Source organism: Giraffa tippelskirchi, chromosome 3 (genome assembly GCF_054371585.1).
Source record: "Giraffa tippelskirchi isolate mGirTip1 chromosome 3, T2T-mGirTip1v1.2.pri, whole genome shotgun sequence".
Taxonomy (NCBI): Eukaryota; Metazoa; Chordata; class Mammalia; order Artiodactyla; family Giraffidae; genus Giraffa; species Giraffa tippelskirchi.
The window spans coordinates 88914535-88933251 of NC_137277.1; the positions used below are offsets into that span (position 1 = coordinate 88914535).

The following is an 18717-nucleotide window of genomic DNA, read 5'->3' on the forward strand; positions in this document are numbered from 1 at the left end:
TGAAGTCAACTTCAAGTCCTGGAAACAAGTTGTTTGTTTTCTATCACAGCAGAATTTTTTTTTCATTATTTTTGTTTTGGTTTAAAAATAGATATAGATATAGGTAGATATAGATATTAACTTCTTATTGGTTATATCTCTGAAAATATTTTCTCCCATTTCATAGGTTGTTTTTTGTTTTTTTTGATGGTTTCCTTTACTGTGCATGAGCTTTTAAGTCTAATTAGGTCCCATTTGTTTATTTTTGGTTTAGGAGACAGATTCACAAAAATATTACTATGATTTATGTCAATCAGTGTACTGTCTTTTTCTCTAGAAGTTTTTATTGTTTCTGGTCTTATATTTAGGTCTTTAATCCATTTTGAGTTTATTTTTGTATATGGTGTTAGAGAACATTTTAATTTCATTCTTTTACATGCAGCTGTCCAGTTTTCCCAGTACTACTTATTAAAGAGACTTCTGTTTCTCCATTGTATAGTCTTGCCTTCTTTGTTGTAGATTAATTGGCCATAGTGTGAGTTTACTTCTGGCCTCTCTATTCTGTTCCATTGATCTATGTGTCTGTTTTTATGATAGTACCATACTCTTTTGATAACTGTAGCTTTGTAGTATAGTCTGAGGTCAGGGAGTGTGATTTTTCCAGCTCTGTTGTTCTTTCTCAAGATTGTTTTGGCTATTCAGTGTCTTTCATGTTTCCATACAAATTTTAAAATTATTTGTCTAGTTCTGTATAAAATGTCATTGTTATTTTGATATGGATTGCATCGAATCTGTAGATTGCCTTGGGTAGTATCTAGCACCATTTGTTGGACTACTCTTGCCTCCCTGCTCCTTTTAAAAATACCTATTAATTCTTAACCTAGAAGCAAAATTAAGGCCTTAGGGTGGAAATGTGTAACATTAGAGCCTTGTGAAACAATGAATAGTCTGGATAGCAAAGGAGAACAGAAGAGTCAGAACAAGAATAAAAAACTAGTTGTTACCCTTATGTCGTTGAGTCATCTCTTTTCCCTACTCCACCCGTCTCCTTTTAAAAATGATTGCCTTTATTAATGTTTAAAGTTCATAGGTAATAAAACGAAATTTTCCTCTAAGGCAGGGATACCCAGCCTTCAAGATCTAATGTCTGATGATCTGAGGTAGAACTGAAGTAACAGTGATAGAGATAAAGTACACAATAAATGCAATGTGGTTGAATCATCCTAAAACCTTCCCCCACTCCTGATCCATGGAAAAATTATCTTCCACAAAACTGGTCCCTGGTGCCAAAAAGGTTGGGGACCACTGCTCTAAGGTGTCAGCTTTCATCTTCATTGAGTGTCTACAGTATTTTGGATGCCCCAAGATGTTGTCTTTTCTTTTGTAAAGAAAAGACACAACTTATTAGGAAGATATTCACTAAGCCAAAATATATTTGATAATCTTAAGATTGAAAAAATCTTAAAATCTAGATTTTACATAGCATAAAAATATGCTTCAGTGCAAACATTTTACTCTTTGTTCAGTTAGATAGAAATCGATGTTATTGAAATATATTCCTATCTTGAAACAAAATTATTGCACTTAGCAACAACTTTCCAAGTACAACTACTAGAAAATTGATCTTAAGCAAAAAGCCTTTAAGGAGAGGAATAATTATATTTGTCCTATTCCAAGTGTTTGATCTATTCCTTAACTCTGACTTATTCCTTAACTTCTTTGTGAAGACAGTTATTAGATACATGTCACAAGTTCCTGAGCAGTATTTATTATAATTTACTTTAAAATATAGAGGAGCTATGAGAGTTTTAATGTTACTATATAACATTTTATTTTAAAATATTTAATCTGTATACTGAAATGTTGAATTTATGGACTCTTTTGTTCTTTTGTTGAGCAAGGATTTTCTTACTATAAAGAAGTTATGGAGTCCAATTCAGATTTCAAGCTTATGCAAAATAAAGTGAAACATTATGGCTTATATACAAGATGTTCTGTAGGATGTTTTCCTAGGCATAATAAAGAATGCATTATTAAATGATGTTTTCTTCTGTCACTGAAAAGGTTAACACTGCTCATGTAACTGAATGAAACACAAAAATTCTCAATTTGTGACTAGACTCATGAGCAATTAATCTATGCCATTAGGAATAGTATGCTATCCTCAAAAAAGTTCATTTTCTTAATGTATCACATCCAAAATATATGCATTCTTGCTCGATTGGATTGAGTTGATGTTTTGTATATGAGTTTGGCAGCAGATTATGCAAAGTAGGTGAATCCCAGTTTTGATGGGGACAGCAAAGGGTGGTGGGGCGTGAGAGGAAGGCTATGTACCCATCACCTCATGTCTTCCTACTAAGATGCCTAGATGTCTTTGTAATAGCTTTGGCCCCTGTGTTTTGATGGTAGTCATGGGAGGAATCAGGTCACTTTTCTTCTCAAGGACAACAGCTCCGCTGGTCTCCAGTCTGGTCAAATTAGAAACAAACCGACGACTCCTAAGTGAATCACTCTGGTTGCATTTACCTTACTTCAGTGTCTCTTCCCTAATCTTTAAAAGACTTCAGTATCATTATTGCTATAAAGCCAGATTACCCCAGAACTCTAATGTTATATTGCGTTATTTGCCAATGGTCAGGAATTCTGAACTATTGAATTCTTGATTCCAAATATGTGTTCACGCTTTTTTTTTTTCTTTCATGCTTTTCTTTATGCTGTTCTCTGCCTGGATAGACCCACCTCCCTAATCTAAAATTCATGTATATATTACTTCAAACCTCCACTAAAAAATGTGCAAGCTTTTGCGTATTGACTATCATTGACAAAATGATTGACAGGTCTGTGACAATAACCGTACCAACAATAAGTCAGTCATTTATATGCATATTATATTATCATAATATCCATTACACTCATCACATTGTATGGCCTTGATCTAAGTTGATCTACATCATGGCTCCTGTGTATCTTCTGTATAAAAAAGGACAAAGAAAATGTAATTATTTATATTTCATTATTAGTCATTTTTATAAAACATTTTACAAACAATTTAAACTCATACCTGCAAAGTAAATCTACTATGGTGCCCAAAATTATTTTAATAGTGTGCCATTAATAGTACATAGTAACACATTTAGAAGATTATTATTTTGTTTTACAGTATGATTTATATACTCAAATTGAGGTTTAGTGCTCAATGGGCTGACAAAATTGCAACTCCTCACAGCATTAAACATAAACATTATGAATGGAATGGATTTAATCATTATTGTTCTTTCATGCAAATCCAAAATACAAAAACAATCTGATGATGTTGAACTATTTACAGAACATTAACCACTGGGTTAAATTTTAAAGATTAAAGAGGTAATAGAAAGAAGAAAAAAGTTATTGTCTATCTCTTAGAATTTCTATTATCTACTGATTGTAACATAACTAGTAAAGCTTAGAAAATCCATTTTAAAAGCTATAATATTATCTGTACTAATAAAAAAGCAAATAGTACTAAAAATATTTTCCAGAGGCTGTCAGGTTATACACTTTTAGAATGCTCATAATGTGAGGGCAGGAGGAAAATGAGGGAGAGAAGAGGTTAGGCCTGGAGGTAGGCTAAAGTGGAAATGGCAATTTTAGTATAGGCTAAAGTGGAAATGGCAATTTTAGTATAATGGCAGAAGGTCATTTGAATGGCGTGGACATCTAACTCTGGATTTTAAGTTATCTGTAGAATTATGAAGTGAACACCATTCATCTCCAAAAACTTTAAGGAAAAGCTATTAAAACACAAAGCCTTTGTGGGAATGTTTTCTCCTCTGTAGAAATCAGAAAGCGGTGCTAAATTTCATGGTTCAGAACAGGGACAGGGAGTTGTGCAGATACAACAATGCATAATCTGAACCCCAGTTCAGGGAAAGCCAAAACTTGGAGCTGTTGGTAACTGTGAGAAGATATCTCTCTGGGATATCAGACATCTTGGGTACATGGTTGGATATTGCAGAAAATCTGGAATAATGTTTTAGCCAGTCTTATCTCAATGTTATAGGCAAGGTGATACAGCTGACATCTGAGATTCACATAGATTAATACCTATTTTCATATAAGAGTATAATGATATCTTGGAGATTCAGTGAAGAGGTAGAATGTTCTTTCCCCTTATAGTTATTCTCATAGGTTTCATATTCTAGCTACAGTGATTCTCTGGTCTGTAAGACGTTTGCTTGTTTTTTTACCTTACTTGGCTGCCCCACATGGCTTGTAGGGTCTCAGTTCCATGACCAGGGATTGAATCTGGGCCATGGCAGTAAAAGTGCCACGTCCTAACCACTAGACCACCAGGGAACTCCCCTGGTCTGTAAGGCATGTATTCTCTTATTCACATACTTGCTGCTTGCATCAGCTGGGGATGGGCAAAGATTAGGACTTGGACTCCTTGCGTGTGCCCTGGGAGTTCCTATTTATCTTTTCCAATAGCATTTGCCATATAACACTATCTTGCATTCAGTGCAGTATTATTCTTCAGTTAATTAACATATTTATTCAGCTTTGTGAAAAAAGATAGCCAAAAATTCTATCTATATGACATTAGAGGGAAACATAAATTCACACTTGACCATCTTGACATCGAGAGACTTTGGTGTTATATAATCACATGTAACAGTGTGTCATTTATAGTTGACTTTTCTTTCATTTGACATTATTTAGATCTTAGATACTTCAACATCTGATGTATATCAATGCCTCATCCTGGATTTGCCAAAAGAGGCCTGTGGAGTAGTTTAGACATAGGCACTTGCCACCTAACTAAGCTTTAATATCCCTGGTAGAAAAGACATTAAAATTTATACTTGTGAAATGAACATTCAGATATAAAAGTACCATTAAAGTGTGTTGGTGAGAGTCAGGGGTTTTGAAAATAAGTGAAAGTAAAGAATGACTAATCATGAAAGCTTTTCAAAAAAATCCTTTATGAGAGAATTTCTTCATACTTAGGGGGGAACAGGAGACAATAGAGTAAAAAGTTGCAAACTCCTCCCCAGAACTCACACTCTCTCTTTGCGAACACTTCTATTTTTTTTAATTAGTAAAAATGGCAAAAATGATTGCTGCAAAATCATAAAACAATACAGAAAGGTATAGAGTAGAGTAAAAGTACTCCTTCATCTGCCCCCTTTCTTCCAATAGCACTTTTTGTCCCCAAAGTAACCATTGTTAATAGTTTGGTCTATTTCCTCCCAAAACTCTTTCTATATATTCCTGAATATTCTTACACACATACATATCCCTAAACTGAGGCAAGTATATAGATAAAGAGAAGGGGTCATACTGCATCTATTGTTCTGTGTGTAGGTATCAAATCAGAGGGAATATAGATATCAACCTGACTTATTACTGATAATATCAACCTTGATCACTAGTTAAGGTGGTGTCTGCCCCAGATTTCTCCACAGCAAAGTTACGATTTTTCCATGCTCTCTTCTTTGGAAGTGAGTTGCTAAGTCCAGCCCACACTTAAGGGAAAGAGAAGTAAGGTGCATATCCTGGAAGAAAGTGTTGTTAGTTGCTCAGTCGTGTCTGACTCTTTGTGATCCCATGGACTGTAGCCTGCCAAGCTTCTCTGTCCATGGAATTCTCCAGGCAAGAATACTCAAGTGGGTTGCCATTTCATTCTTCAGAGGATCTTCCCAACCCAGGGATTGAACCTTGGTCTCCCACATTGCAGGCAGATTCTTTACTGACTGAGCCACCCAGGAAGCTCCTATCCTGGAAGAGGAAGTATCTAAATATATTATTTGGAATTCTGTAAGAAAGATTTCCCTTCTCTGCCATTTATTTGTTTAGTCAATAATTTATATGTGTCAATATGGACACATGGACATTTAATTTATTCTTTGGAGTATAACTCAATCCTGTAGAGATTTATTTTCTTGCTCAAATTCACATGCATTTAAATTCATTCACTGTCTCACTCACTCTCTCTCACTCTCTCCAAAGATATATTTAAAAGAGGAGAAGTCATAATAGGATTCTATTTATGGTTTTAGCTCCTTACTCATTCCTTTCTCAGTGAGTCACTGGTTTTTAATGTCTGCCTTCTAATGGAGTGAGAGTCAGGTGGATGATGAGCTGTGTATGAGGCTACAATCTAAGCTGAGTGGAGATAGCTTAGTGAGGGAGGGATTGGAGCTCTGTGTTCCTTACGAGCTCACACCAAACACTTACCATGGACGATATTAGTGACTTTTGGACCCTTCAGCACTGTCCATTCCTAATCAAAAGTCAGAAATAACCAGGTTCCCAGAATAAACTGGGATTAGTTTATAAAAACTTCCTCTCTCAAGGACTGGACTCAAATAACCAGCGAGTTATATGTTATTACTGGTTTGGATGAAATTGAAAAATTGACTAAAAAGGAATCTACAAGTTTTGGCAAAAATTACCATAGCTTTCTTTAATTAGATTAATTATAATGTTTATTTTAAAAGCATTTTTAAAAAAGGCAAATTCAACTCAGGGCATGTTTGATTTTTAGATGACCATGGGATTGTAAATTTTTTTTGAGCTATAAATGTACATCTTTATCTCAGGTAAGAAAAGACCTTATTGGGCCTTGCTTGGTGGTCTAGTGGTTAAAAACTCAAGACTTGGGAGCTAAGATCCTTCATGCCATGCATAGTGCAGCCAAAAAAAGAAGAAAAGAAAAAGCCTTATCAGTGTCTCATGTTTTCAAGTGAAACATTTTCACTGCATTTCAAAACTATGTGTGTGTGCATGCTCAGCCATGTCTGACTCTTTGCAGCTCTGTGGACTGTAGCCTGTCAGGCTCCTCTGTCCATGGGATTTCCCAGGCAAGAAGACTGGAATGGGTTGCCATTTCTTCCTCCAGGGGATCTTCCCAACTCAGGGGTCAAACCTGCATCTCCTGCCTCATCTCCTATATTGGCAGTATATATACATACTTGTGTGTATATATATATATAAAAGTATAGTTGATTTACAGTGTTGTGTTAGTTGGGCTTCCCTTGTGGCTCAGCTGGTAAAGAATCCACCTGCAATGCAGGAGACCTGGGTTCGATCCGTGCCTTGGGAAGTTCCCCTGGAGAATGGAAAGGCTACCCACTCCAATATTCTGGCCTGGAGAATTCCATGGACTGTAAAGTCCATGGGGTCACAAAGAGTCAGACACGACTGAGCAACTTTCACTTTCATAGTTGATTTACAGTGTTGTGTTAGTTTTAGGTATACAGCTCATTGATTCAATTTTTGAGATTCTTTTCCATTATAGGTTATTGTAAGATATTTAGTATAGTTTCTTGTGCTACACAGTACATCCTTGTTGATTATCTTTTCAAAACTGTATTTTAATTGAATCCATTTTGGGAAATGCATTTCAGACAACTATTAAATTCATAATAGGCAGCTTTAAATGTAGTAACCACAGCAGCTGTTATTTCATCATGCCGTTGAGCAATGTTTATTTATTTATTTATTTTTGGCTGTGCTGAATCTTCACCACTGCGTGTGGGCTTTCTCCAGTTGTGGTGATGGGGGGCTACTCATTGTTACCGTAAGGGGGCTTCTCATTGTGGTGGCTTCTCTTGTTGTGGCTCTCGGGCGCTGGAGCACAGGCTCAGTAGTCGTGGCAGAGGGGCTTAGTTATTCCACAGCATGTGGGATCCTCCCTAGCCAGGGATTGAACCCAAGTCTCCTGCTGTGTTCTAAGTTTATCGTCAACCTCTTTCTTCAAATTATCTCTGGACTTGGATAACTATCAGGTTCCTTTCAGTTGAGATTATAAGAAAGTTAACAGTCACTATTTCATGCCCACTTAGGAGACCTGCCTTGAAGGTTTGAGTTGGGATCGTCTAGCGTAATACATGGATCATGGGGTGTGTAGAAAATGAAAATTCACTTGGTCATGGAGGGATCTCTGAGAAAATCTGAAAAATTGTTCCACAACAGCTGAAACTAAGGCAGGACTAGAGATTGTGTGACTGCCAACTGAGCATTGGCTCTCAAACTCGGCTATCTATAACTCTGGAGTCTTTAAAATTCCTAAGATCCAAGCTGCACCCTGGACAAATGGAGTGAGACTCTCTGGGGACACAGCTCAGGCATCAGTGGTTTTTAAAGCTCCTTATGTGATTCTGTTGTATAACCAAAGTTGGGAATTCCTGCAACAGAGGGATGCCCTAGGTAGTTACAGAATAGCTGGGTACTTGGATAATAATGAAACAGAGGGTTCAAATGCATAGTCACAGTGGCGGGCGTTCGAAATTGTAGTCCATTGGTAAAATGAGCTTCTATTTAAATGATCAATCCCGAACAGCAGCACTAATGTTAGAAACAGCAGGGATTTATTTACTTATCACTATTAATTCTCCAGAATGATCCCGTGGAGGCAAGCAGGCAATTATACAGATAAAGAGATAATACATTTTACTAAGAAAACTTAAAATTCAAGTTTCAGATGTTGTCTGGCATGTGAACAGGGTGGCACCGCCAATGTGTTCACTGTACCAGGCCAGGACCGACTGAGATTCCACATCCTGCAGCACTACCAGATCAGCTCAGGCTACAGGCCTCCTCAGCCACCTTTAAAACTTGCAAGAATAGAGGGTAAGCATGATCAAGGTCAAGGACTTTAAATCCAGGCAAATCTGGATTCTAATAACAGTTAATACTTATATAGGGTTTTCCATATGCCAGACACTGTACTAAGTGCTTTAGGTATTAACTTATTTGAATCTTACAATCTCTCTAGAAAGTAGGTATTAGCATCCTTTCCTTGCAGAGGTGACCTGAAGCACAGAGAGGTTGAGGAACTTGTCTGGAGTCTTACAGGTAGTGTGTTACAGAATTCAGGATTTGAACCCAGAAAGGATGGCTCTTGATTGTGTACTTTTATCTGTTACTCAACACTTCTGCATACCAGGGGGGCAACCAGCCTTGGGTATGTTATTGAGTCTCACTGTTTCCTTTTAATAATACTTATGTTACAGGATTGTTGGGAGGGAAACAGCTGGTACAATGCTTGGCACAGTTTTCTTTCTGTTGATGTTGTTCTCCACTGCCAGGCAGGTTATTGTCAGCTCCTTCTACCCTGTGGGCCTGGGTGGAGGACTTGTATGTTTAGTTAATGATTGGCAGGGCTTTGCAGTTAATTTTTCTTGTCTCTACTTCAGAATATAAGATAATAGATACTAGTATTGTACCCAAACAAATTCCACATTCTCGCAGACCACACTTACGGAGTAATGATTTCATTTTTGCGCCTTGTTTTATGTTCATGGATATGTTTCAGTGTCTCCTAGTTTAAAGTCTATGGGAACTTGAATCGAATTTGTATTCTACTGTTGTGTGAATCATGGTGCTTTTCAGGTCTACTTTTTTTTCAGGTCTCCTTTTACTTTTCTGTGTATTCATTCTATTGATTTTTGAGAGTTTGATATTAAAACTCCAACTAAAAATCTTAATTTCTCTGCTTAAAAAATCATTGTAATATATAGTGAAACTATATGTAACTTTGTTCTGTATTTTCCAAGTCTCTTGTAAATGTGTTATCATACTTTCATAATTAAAAAAATAAAAAATAAAGGGAAAAAAAAAGAACTAATGATTTCAGAAGATGATTAATTTCAGCCACTTTTGTCCTGAGTAAAATCAGCTTTACTACAACTTGGCTGTACTGTTTAGCTAAGTTAAGAAATCCACCATCCTCCCCGCCCCTGCCAAGGGAGTCATTATGTATTGGGCACTACTTTTTAAACACTTTTCTGGAAGCAGAAATCCAAAAATCCAGTCTTGATAGTTGAAGTGGAAACGAAAGAATTGCTTTCCTTTGCCATTTAAAAAGTTTGCATGTTATGGCTCAATTTACATGAAATTTCCAGAGTAAGGGAATCCACAGAGACAGAAAGTAGAGTGAGGATGGGGAGTGACTGCTAGTGGGCGTGGGTTTCTTTTTGATATGACAACAATGTTCTGAAATTAGATAGTGATAATGATGGCACAATTCTCTGAACATACAGAAAAAAAAACTGACTTGTACAATTTAAATGAGTGAATTTCACAGCATGTAAGTATCTTAAAAATGCTGTTATAAAACAGAATCGTTCATGTGAATGTTGTTGGCTTTGTCTCATATGCCTTCAGTGGTGCTGAGAAGGAGGAAGGCACCAGCTAGATGGATGTTTTACAGATGACTGCTGCTCACCTTAGCAGTGCTTCAGAATGTAGGATTTTGATGACAGTTTTCAGGTTAAGTAACTGAGAGGCTATTTGGGGTGACCAAGTTCTCCGCAGGGATTCTAAGCCAAATTCCTAATCTGTTGCTATCCTAAGCGAGGCCTAATTATCCAGAGCTATGATGAGAGTGATCAGGTATGTCCAAAGCTCTTGGCATATTGTGATTTGCGTGGTACCTATCACATGGTCATTAAATCTGTGATAAATGAGTAAATGAGTGATGGAGGTTCCCTAAAAGCTGGCTTAAAACTCAACATTCAAAAAACGAAGATCATGGCATCCGGGGAAACAATGGAAACAGTGACAGAGTTTATTTTCTTGGGCTCCAAAATCACTGCAGATGGTGACTGCAGCCATGAAATTAAAAGACGCTTGCTCCTTGGAAGAAAAGCTATGACCAACTTAGACAGCATATTAAAAAGCAGAGACATTACTTTGCCGACAAAGGTCCGTCTAGTCAAAGCTATGGTTTTTCCAGTAGTTATTTGTGGATGTGAGAATTGGACTATAAAGAAAGGTGAGTGCCAAAGAATTGATGCTTTTGAACTGTGGTGTTGGAGATGGCTCTTGAGTCCCTCGGACTGCAAGGAGATCAAACCTGTCAATACTAAATGATATCAGTCCTGAATATTCACTGGAAGGACTGATGCTGAAGCTGAAGCTCCAGTACTTTGGCCATCTGATGTGAAGAACTGAGTCATTGGAAAAGACCCTGATGCTGGGAAAGATTGAAGGCGGGAGGAGAAGGGGATGACAGAGGATGAGATGGTTGGATGGCATCACCGACTCGATAGACATGAATTGGAGTAAACTCTGAGAGTCGATGATGGATGGGGAAGCCTGGCGTGCTTCAGTCCATGAGGTTGAAAAGAGTTGGACACGACCGAGCGACTAAACTGAACTGATGGATCCTCTGGGCTGCAGTAAAGTCTCTGAATACAAATATTCTTTTGTTTTTTTAACACCTGGGACAACTGCAGTGTGCTCTGAAATACATTGATACAGTATTTAGAACATTCATACACAATGAATTATATTAATATACTTACTTTTTGAAAGACTTCAGGATACAAAAATAATGCCCTCTCCCTCTCTCTCCTCAATACTTAGGTATTACTTAGTCTTAAAATTTTTTTTTAATTGAAGTATGGTTGATTTAAAATGTTGTGTTACAATGGTTGTGTTTCAGGTGTACAGCAAAGTGATTCAGCTATACATATACATACAGATATATATGTATGTATATATAAACACACAGATATATATGTATGTATATGTATATATACACACACACACACATATACAGTCTTTTTCAGATTCTTTTCCATTATAGGTTATAATAAGGTATAGAATATAGTTCCATGTGCTATACAATAGGACCTTGTTGTTTATTTATTTTTATATATAGTTGTGTATATCTGTTAATCCCAAGCCCTTAATTTATCCCTTCCCTCCTTTCCCTTTGGTACTCATATGTTTTTTGAGTCTGTGGGTCTTTTTATGCTTTGTAACTAAGTTCATCTGTATTTTTTAGATTCCACATATAAATAATATTGTATGATTAAGAGGAGGTGAGGGTGTGGGTGGATGGGTTGTGGGGGAATGAGTCTATTTAAGCTATTCCTTAGAATAATAGTGACACCCAGTGGTGAATTCTTGTAATAGGCTATAGTAAACAGTGGATGGGTGTGGATTCCCTACTTGCCTACTTGAAGGCAGAAAGTACTATCAACCAAATTAATCAGACTTCAAATTAAATGAGAATGTACTGAGTGCCTCCTATGTACAGGAACTATGCCAGTGCCTTCATAGATATTGTTTCTTTCTAGTATTCATCCAGATGACCAGATGCTAAACTAATTTTATATATATCTATGTCTCACTGTGGGGTTTCCTAGCTGGCTCAGTGGTAAAGAATCTGCCTGCCAATACTAGAGATGTGAGTTTGATCCCTGGGTTGAGAAGATCCCCTGGTGAAGGAAATGGCAACCCACTCCAGTATTCTTGCCTGGGAAATACCATGGACAGAGGAGCCTGGTGAGCTATTGCCCATGGGGTGGCAAAAGAGTTGGATACAATTTAGCAATCCAGAACTCCTAAAATTGTATGGAAAATATGTGTATATGTGTTTCTAGGGAAATGGACTCTTAGCTTTAGTAATATACTCCCGTGGGTTCCTTGCTCCCATAACACTTGACATTGCTACCTTACAGGATGTCTCTAACAATGTCATTATGATATATTTGAACTAGCTCCATCAATCTCTTTTTCTTGCTAAGCTGCCATTTCTTCCAGCAAACCATGCTCACCCTAGGCTTAAAAGCAAACTTAAAAAAAACTTCAAAGAAAAAGGGAAAGAGAGGCAGAAAGAAAAAAGGCAAGAAGAATAAGGCTAGATAGCAGCACAACAGTGTAGAGTGAAAAGAGCATTGGAATCTGTCAGTTTCAAATCCATCACTTCTGCCCATTTGAGCTTAGTCAAGTTAGTTATTCTTTGAGTCTTAATTTCTTCATCCGCGAAATGGAGATAATAATGTCAGAGAATTATTCTAAGAATCAATAGATGGTGACAAGTTTTTAGATACAATTAAATGTATAATCCATGAGAGAAAAAGTGATAAAATGAACTTTATTAAAATTTAAAACTTCTGTTGTGCAAAAGAGACTAAGATAATGGAAAGACTCTGGTGGTCCAGAGGTTAGGACTCAGCACTTTCACGGCCATGGCCCTAAGTTTTTATCCCCATTTGGGGAACTAAGATCCTGCAAGCTGCATGGAGTGGTCAAAAAACAAAGAGCCACAGACTGAGAGAAAATATTTGCCAAACAGATATCTAATAAAGGATTTGTATTCAAAATATATAGAGAATCCACTGAGAAAACTTAAGCTTTTGAATTTGAAAGTGATAATCTATTATACATACATTTTTATTTATAACACATATTTTTCTGATTATAAAATAGTGCAATCAGCATAGAAAACATAAAAATGAGTGAAAAGGATAAAGAAAAAAAGTTAGTGTATCCCATACCTAGCAATAACAATTGTTAACATTTTGATGTTTTTCTTTCTTTTTTTGCTAAGCATTCATGAATATATTCATATGGTATCATTAGTTAACTGATGTTTAAAGTTATCCTGTTTGTTCCACCTGTGGGCAGGCGGGGGGTCTGGATTTCTACTGAGAGAAGGAGGAGTGCTTTTCCAATACAGAGGTATAGAGTGTCCAGTCCTGGTCTATTGGGTTACATCAGCTGAGCCCTGGAGCTGCATCCGGGTCAGGGTTGAGAAGGAGAAGGCAGATGTTCTCCTCAGGTATGTGCTTGCTGCCTCTTCTGTCTCTGAACAGATCCAGTCTGTGTTTGAGTGTGCATGTGTGAACATGCACACACAGGGAAAGAAAGAAGGCAGAGAGGCCAGGGCTGACCCTGAGTGCTTGCACTGCTGGCTACACACGGGCCAGGATGGTTTTAGGAAGCCCCTGCTCAAGGACATTTCCCTTGAGAATATTTTTGTTGAGGGATAACATAAATACAGAAATGTGCAAGTCATAAGTATACAACTAGAATTTTAAAAAATGTAGATGCACCTAAATCTAGAAATATAACCAGCACCCCAGAACTCTTCCCTAGTATGCTCCCTTCCAGGGATTATCTGCCACATAATTGACCCGACTTCTAATACCATAGGTCATTTTTGTCTGCCAAACAGATTTTTTTGATTCTCTAATGGATTCATAAAGGGAACTATTGTATCTTCATAAACACTCTGAAAAGAGTAAAGTTGCACTGATGTAAATAATTCAGAACCAGAGTTTCACTAAGGCAAGGAAGCCAATCAGATAGGCCGGTGGGCTCTGATGTAGGAAGATGTCATTACAGCCTTGTTTACTAGGCTATCACAGAACCTGTCTAACCTGTGCCTGATCTACTGCTTTAAATCTTTCTCTTCCAATTTCATATGGTACCAATACTATCCAGCTGCCCTGACTCATGCCCTGCCAGACAAAACTAACCCCCATAGCCTTTCCCTTGTCCTAATCCTTGGCAGCTTGATATCTGCTAAGCCTGCTATATTGCCCACTATGACTTTAACCAGGCATTCTTGCTCTTCATTTTAGGAGAATTTGGAAAGATCTAGGCCTAGATGATACAGAGAAAACTAAAGAGTAAAATATAAAGAGTAAGTTCAAAGAATTGAAAAGAACAGGAAAGAATAGAGGCATATTTTTTTTCTTTTGTTAAATTTTATGACATGAAACTTCCCAGTTTCTTTTCTAGTCTAGAGCAAAGGGAAGTCAAAAAAAGTCTCAAAGCTCACATTAGTCCATTTTTAGGAATACAGTAACACTTCAAACATACATACAGCAGTGTCAAACATTCCCTATATATTTTTGTTAGTTTTTTTTTGTTTGTTTGTTTGTTTTTAGATGTTCTGCACATCTTCCTTGTTTCTGGTTGGAGATCATTACAACATCCTTGAAGTCTGTTTTGGGACAGTTGCTGTGAGGAGGAGACCACAGAGATTTTGTGAGCACTCTGTATATAATGTACAATGTAATGAGTTGTAGGGAGTTGGAGATACAAACTGGGTGATGGTGAGTTACAATATCCTTTATAATTTAGAATAAAGGATGTGGGTTTGGAGAGACCTTAGAGATGAAAGAGATTAATCCTCTTCTCAGTGAAGTAGTCCCTTTGACAATAACCTTGATAGATGATTATTTAACATCTGCTTAAACATTTTCAATGATTTCCAGTGACAAGAAGCTCACTGTTTTTCTAGGCAAGTCATTTTATTTATTCCCATCTTGAACTATCATAAAGCTTTTCTGTATAATGATTTGAGGTCTGCTTTCTTGCAACTGCTTCCTAGGGAACCCAGTTCATTCCTCAGAAGTAATAAAGAATAACACTTAGTAATCCAGTGGGCAGTTTTCCTATGGTGAGAGAGATACCATGTCATTCCTTCCAGTCTTCAAGTTAAATATCTCAATTTTTTCCACCATCCCGTAGCTATCTTGGTTTCCTTCCTCAAGACGGTGTTAATTTTATCAATGTCCAACTAGAACAGAATACCACAGATGTGGTCAGATCAGTTTAGGGTCTAATGGGTCTATAAATTTCTCTGATTTGTATTTAATTCTCCCATTAATGTAGCCAAAGCTGGGTTTTTTGTTTGTTGGTTGTTTGGTTTGTTTTTGATCGTCAAGTCACACTTTTGGCATATATCGAGCTGTAACCAATAAAAATGGTCATATCTTATTTTTAAAATTTATATAGTTAAAAAATTAACATACAGTGAAACTAACGTTTTCTGTGAACAGTTCTGTGACTCTTACACATGTATAGATTTGTGTAAGCACCACCACACTCAAGATACAGAAAAATTCCACTCCCACCCCACCCCTAATTTCCTCCTATTATATTTTGTTTGCATTCAATTGAAAATATTTTCTATTTTCATTTTCTTTGAATATATACCCAAAGAGTGAAATTGCTAGATCATAGGGTAGTTTTATTTTCAATCTTTTGAGGAACCTCCATACTGTTCTCCATAGTGGCTACACCAATTTACATTCCTACTAACAGGGTATAGGGTTCCCTTTTCTCCACATCTTTGCCAACACTTGTTATTTGTGGTCTTTTTGATGAGAGCTGCCATATCTTTTTGCAAAGTAAATTACTTCATTTTGGGAAATAATAGTAACCTCCTCTCCTTTTGTGCATTGTTTGAATTCACTGGTGGCTCAGCTGATAAAGAATCCACCTGCAATGTGGGAGACCTGGGGTCGATCTCTGCCTTGGGAAGATCCCCTGGAGAAGAGAAAGGCTACCCATTCCAGTATTCTGACCTGGAGAATTCCATGGACTGTATAGTCCTTGGGGTCCCAAAGAGTCAGACATGACTGAGCGACTTTCACTTTCACTTTCAAACTTTGTCATGTAGGTGTTGACCCACGTCCTTTTTGTCTATTGTATTTCATGGATTTGTTGTTTTGTGCTCCGTTGCTTTAGTTGTGTCCGATTCTTTGTGACCCCATGGACTGTAGCTGCCAGGCTCCTCTGTCCATGGAATTTTTCAGGCTAGAATACTGAAATGGGTTGTCATTTCCTTCTCCAGAGGATCTTCCCTACCCAAGGATCGAACTGGTGTCTCCTGAGTCTCCAGCACTGCAGGTGGATTATTTACCACCTGAGCCACTGGGGAAGCCTCTTTGTTGTTTTAATGTGTACGGTTGTAATTAATCCCTTATTTTGTTGTATCTTCAACCAATTTATTGTTTAAAACATTGACTAGGTTAAGACTAAGAAAAGAACTTTGTAAGAATATTATAAAAGACCTATAGGTTTATTCATTTATCTATTGCATTTTATTAAATGCCTACTATACCATATGCCAGGTGCTTTCTAATGCCCTGCGTACATGAAGAAAAATAAAATCTGTTGACAGAGATTCAGAAACCAATGTGCTCTGATACATTAGTGGATAAACTTAACTAAATCAACGGAGATTTTTTTGAACCTGGGTCAGGCTTTTGGTGCATAGAGAAGACATAGCAGTAAACAAATGACAATCCCTTCCATCTTAAAGTTGTTAATCTTATCTATACTATCACATTGCTTTGACTCCTCCATTTTGCCTACCAGACTATCATGAAAACCCTTTGACACATGACTTTCTGAAATCCTTAACTTATATCAGTTATCTATCTCTGATCTACCAATATAGACATCTTATCAGAAAAAAAAAAAAAAGGTAAATTTGTGAACCTTGCTCCAGTTTCTTTTCTAAGTGCTAATCAACTCCTTTAATCCAGTTTACATTTTCTGGAGCTTGACATCAGCTAGTGAACAGACTTTCAAAAAGCAAGCTGAAGACTTCCCTGGTGGTCCAGTCAATGCAGAGGGCCTGGGTTTGATCCCTTGTCAGAGAACTAGATCCTATATGCTGCAACTAAGAGTTTGCAACCCACAACCGAAGATCCCGTGTGCCACAGCTAAGACCTGGTAAAGCCAAATAAATAAATAAATAAAATTAAAAAAAAAAACAACAAGCTGTTTGTTTATATTAATTCCCCTCTACCAACCTAAATGTCATCCAACGTCGTCCTCTGTTTTCTATGATCAGACTCTAACTCCTCCTTTTCCTGTGGTTATATTTTCACTTACCTCTCTTAGAAGCTTTCTGGAGGGAGGAGGTGGGTAATCACCATCAGAGCAATTGATCTTTAGAGAGAGTGGAGGAAAGAGAACCAGAAGATGATGAATCCTGCTGCTGTTGTCTGTGCTTAGGCCTTAATTTGGAAGGCACATTTGCTCATTACTATATCACCAATGCTAGGCCTTATTTTGAATGTAGATATTTGGAATTAGAGTGATATTCACTGGTGGTATATTCATTACTATAAATTAATGATATTCATTAATGGTTAGTGATATTCATTCACACTCTTGATTTGACAGTATTTCGAGGGTAGGAAAAGTGGATGCATATGGAACTATTAGCAGAAAGGATTTGTTTCAGGACACAGAATGATTTAACAGACATTATTTACATTTTCAAAATATGATTGTGCCTGTTCCTATTATGGGCACTTTCTCAGCACCCCTGAAATCCCGGTAAAACTCTAATTTTGGAAAAGTAGTTACTGTTAAAGCCAAAAGCTCTTCTTTTCTTCTCTCATAATGATAGCATGATAATTTGTATATAGGAGACCTGATTAATACCTTCTCCTGTTGGATGCCAGTAAATCTTGTGATCCAGTCTCTGTTCCATGACAGATACAACTATTGCCTTACTACAAGATACTTCAAAACAACACAAACAACAGCAATAAGAGCAAAAGAAGCAGCAACAAAACTGCTCTTGCAAAATACTGATTCCACATCTGAGTTGCAGACTCAATACTTCCAAATAATTGCCTTACGCTGCCCCCCTCCCCTTGCTCTCTCATTTCCCAATACAAAACTTTCCCACTAAAATCAATCATTCTTTGTCTCAGCTCTTATTTTCCTGTGTACAGGAGTTAGAATGGATCTAGACAGTTAATTAGCCATAAATCCTTCTCTAAAACATAGAACACGTCAGCTGCTTTTGTAAACCTCCTATGTTCCATTTTCCTTCAGTGCTTTTTTAAAAAACAAACCTAATTGTATTAATGAACTGGCATGTTTATTACTCAACTTTTCACTCTTTATGCTGATCCCTGGCTGCCCATGGGGTCCTTTGAATTGATCAAAACCACAATCCCCTTTGTAAGAAACCACAATCCCACATTTACTCTAACAATGGGAACCCACAGCCATGTGTTGCTTCAACGTGGGTCACCAGGAGCACATCAAAGCAAAAGCTGTGACTTACTTGGGTCCCTCGAGTTTTTACTTTCCCAGCTTCAGAGGCACAGGAGTGATTTAAAAAAAAAATGACTGCCCCCTCATTCTCATTATGTGTTTTAAGAGGGAAAATGGAAAATCTTATTAAAAAGA

General features: G+C 37.2%; 1 long non-coding RNA gene and 1 other non-coding gene across 2 annotated transcripts in view; one reads left to right on the top strand and one right to left on the bottom strand.

The window, feature by feature from the left end:
• LOC145541451 (uncharacterized) overlaps positions 1 to 18717 on the top strand; it is a 49382-nt gene that overhangs the window by 3051 nt on the left and 27614 nt on the right. The gene's annotated exons all lie outside the window — the stretch shown is intronic.
• TRNAK-UUU (transfer RNA lysine (anticodon UUU)) lies at positions 4249 to 4320 on the bottom strand. The gene has a single exon. It is a non-coding gene; the product is annotated as a tRNA-Lys (tRNA).